The sequence below is a fragment of the Terrapene carolina genome, unplaced genomic scaffold, assembly GCF_002925995.2.
Source record: "Terrapene carolina triunguis isolate 2854851 unplaced genomic scaffold, T_m_triunguis-2.0 Scaffold192, whole genome shotgun sequence".
In the NCBI taxonomy this organism is placed as follows: Eukaryota; Metazoa; Chordata; order Testudines; family Emydidae; genus Terrapene; species Terrapene triunguis.
The window spans coordinates 27,453,729-27,457,345 of NW_020664543.1; the positions used below are offsets into that span (position 1 = coordinate 27,453,729).

Genomic DNA, 3,617 nt, shown 5'->3' on the forward strand with positions numbered 1-3,617 from the left:
GGCCCTAGGAAGCTGCGAGAGGGGGCCCTAGGAAGCTGCGAGAGGGGTTGTACGGCCCCTGCTGCAGCCCGCACCACAAGCCACAGGGCAAGGACACCTATTGAATTCAATGAGAATTTTGCATGTGAATTGATGTACCTAGTTCTGAGATTATAAAGCCAGAAGGGATCCGGTGATCACCTGGTCTCACCGCCTGTATAGCACAGACATAGAACTTTCCCAAAATAATTCCTAGAGGATAGCTGTTAGAAAAAGCTTTTAGAAAAACACCATAACCCTTAGTATATTGTTAATCGTTAATTACTCTCACCATTGAAAAGGGATGCCTTATATCCAGTCTGAATTTGTCTAGCTGCAACTTCCAACCATTGGCTCATGCTCTACCTTTCTCTGCTAGACTGAAGTGCCCATTATTAACTATTTGTTCCCCATGTAGATACTTACAGTCTATAACCAAGTCACTTCTTAACTTTCTTTTTGTTAAGCTAAATAGATTGAGGTCCTTGAGTCGATCACTATAAGGCATGTTTTATAATCCTTTAATCAGTCTTGTGACTCTTCTCTGAACACTCTCCAATTTATCAATATCCTTCTTAAATTGTGCACACCAGAACTGGACACACCATTCCAGCAGTGGTTGCACCGGTGCCAAATACAGAGATAAAATAACCTCTCTACTCCTGCTTGAGATTCCCCTATTTAGGCATCTGGTTACCCTATTTCTGTATGCATTTCCCCAGGTTTTTTTGTAAAAATCAAAACTGAACTGCCCCAGAAATTCTGGCATGTGGAATCATCGTGAAACTCGCATGGCTCCAACCCTGCCGATGAACCTTTAGGTCCACTGCACAGACTTCTGCCACTTGAGCTAATGGAGTAAGTGATGGCAGAGGCAGTAGGTTGTCATCCTATATGTGATAGATCAGCTCTATAGGGGGATGAGACACTTTTTTTGCCACTGGGTTTCACAGATATCTGCTGACAGAAGAGGAACTGTGAAACTCAGGAATCCTGGGTCTATTCCAGGCTCCTGAATGGAGTGGTCTCTAGTAGTCAAAGACCCTTCTTCCCCGTCCCCTCCAGTCTATGTCTATCCTATTGCTGTCTAACCCGCCCCAGCTCCTCATCTGATTTCAACTGCCCCCCACTACCGCTCTGGATTCCTTGTCCCAGTTTCCTGGTCCTGTCTCACTCTCCTCTCTCCCCGCCCCCATCCCTCAGATGGGATGTTCGTTCCAGACTGGCAAAATTATAAGGCTTCCCAACATTTCAACACTTTCCATTCTAAATTTTCGGTTGCTTAACTATAGGCTAGTTCTGCCTACAACAAAGCATATTCAGAACCTCTGATTAAAGGGATTATAAGTGTAGCAACCTCCATCGTAGCTAGTCACCAAAGATTGAACCTGAGCCATCCAGACTTAAAAGCATGAGCTTCTACTACTTGAGTTCAAGATATAACTCCCTTAGCTGGTAGCTATACAGTTATCCTCTAAAAATCCACCAGAGGAGGGCACAAAACACATGTTGGACAGTGAATTACAAAAGTGCCAAATATTATTATTAGATCTGCAATACTTTTCACAATGAACATCAGCGGGGGATAAACTGGGAGTTTAAGAATATTTGGAAAACAATTTTAGAATAACATTCAGTGCTGTGGTTTAAAAGAAAAAAAACCTGTTAAAACTCATAACTTAGCAGTATTCAGTGTTTGAAAAAAAACAACTTTTAGGAGCTATGGGATACAAGTTAAGAATGTTGAAACAGGAAGATGTTATGCTTAGTTACCACTTGGGCAAGGCAGCGTGCTATGTAATACTTGCAAGATTTCACTGTAATGTTTTACAATATATAGCAGCGCAATGCTGATTCCATTGATATTGTTGAGCAATTCATGCTGATTTTATTTCAGCCCACATCTTAATAGTTTTGAATACTATAGATCACAATTTTCAGCTCAGTTGGTCTGAACATGCAGAGCTTTAAAACTGCTATGCTCTAAACTGTACATTAACTACAATTTTATAAACCTGCATGTCAGAGAACTGTGTGCCACTACTACTAGACAGTGGCACAAGGCAATTCAGTGTGAATCACAGAAATGTAGGACTGGAAGGGACATCAACAGGTCATCTAGTCAAACCCCTGCACTGAGGCAGGACTGAGTAATAACAACACTAGACCATCCTTGACAGGTGTTTGTCTAACCTCTTAAAAAACTCCAATGACTGCTATTCCATAACCTCTCTAGGTAATTTGTCCAGTGCTTAACTACCTTTACAGTTAGGAAGTTTTTCCTAATGTCTAACCTAAATCTCCCTTGCTACAATTTAAGCCCATTGCTTCTTTTTCCTGCATGTCCTGAGTGGGACGGGGGTGAGTCCAGGCAGTGGGATTGGGGGGAGGGAGGTCGAGGAAGTCGGTGGGTGTGTGGAGATGGACCAGGGGAAGCAGGGTGGAGGAACTGAGGGGGACAGGACTGGGAGAGTCAGGGGGGCTGAGGGGGATAGGACAGGACTGGGATGGGGGGAGCAGGGAAGGGGCTGAGGGGAGCATGAATGGGACAGGGTAGAGAGCTGTGTAGAGTGGGGTGGGGCGGGGGAGACAATGGGGCTGGGCTGGGGAGGGTCGGGGGGTTGGGGAGAGGGACAGGGTCTGGAGGGGATGAGACAGAGGGGAGCAGGACTGGAATGGGGGGAAGTTGAGGGGGTGGGACAGCAGGGGGATCGATGGGGGTGGGATGACGGGAGAGGCTGAAGAAGAGATTTGGGGTAGGGCAGGGACTGAGGGCAGTGGGTTCGGGGTGGGAGGTACAGGGGCGACTGCGGGGGAGCCTGAGGGAACAGGGTCAGGGTGGGGGCTGAGGGCAGTGGGTTGGGTCTACACTGGTACCTCTCAGTATTGCTGTGCCGGGCGGCAGACCTGCGCCAGCGCTACCCTGGCAATGGAAGAGCCCTCAGTGGAAATGCAGACTTCATGACACAGACCCTCCTCGTCACTTCAAACCTGATGCTGCTCTGGTCAGTCGCTAGGCTCTTGTCACTTTCAAACCCTTGCAGGGTATCTGGCAATTTTTCAGTTCTCAGGTTAAGAAAAGCCTCTGCATTTTGTGAGGGCTTCAGCATTCACATTCCTACTTCACAAACTGTCTGCCTGACACATTGCTCCCAGGGTATTCATCTTTATTCATTATCAGCAGGTCCATCAGATTAACGAGCAACACAGGGGGAAGCAACACAATGGTGTCAAGGATTTTTAATTTTTCAAACCACTTTGACCTCAACAGGGATAACAGCAAATCTGGACAGAGCAGATGGGTGTCAGGATGGGTTTGGGTATTTATTGATTTATTTGTTTAAGTGAAAATGTTTGGGTCTGAGCAAAGGCTGCAAACGTCCCTTTGGAAACCTCTGCTGATCTTTTGCCCCAGGGGCTAACGACAGCCTGGAATCTGGGACAGATTTCCACATCCATGCAGGGTGAGATGATCGGGGGGAGGGGAGGGGAGGGACTGTGGGGGAGGCTGTTGGAACAGGGGCAGGGACTGAGGGCAGTGGATTGAGGGTGGGGGGCACAGGGAGGACTGCGGGGGGGGCTGAGGGCAGTGGGTCGGG

General features: G+C 47.2%; 1 protein-coding gene across 1 annotated transcript in view; it reads right to left on the minus strand.

Moving 5' to 3' along the window:
• LOC112117003 (zinc finger protein RFP-like) overlaps positions 1 to 3,617 on the minus strand; it is a 13,185-nt gene that overhangs the window by 760 nt on the left and 8,808 nt on the right. The gene's annotated exons all lie outside the window — the stretch shown is intronic.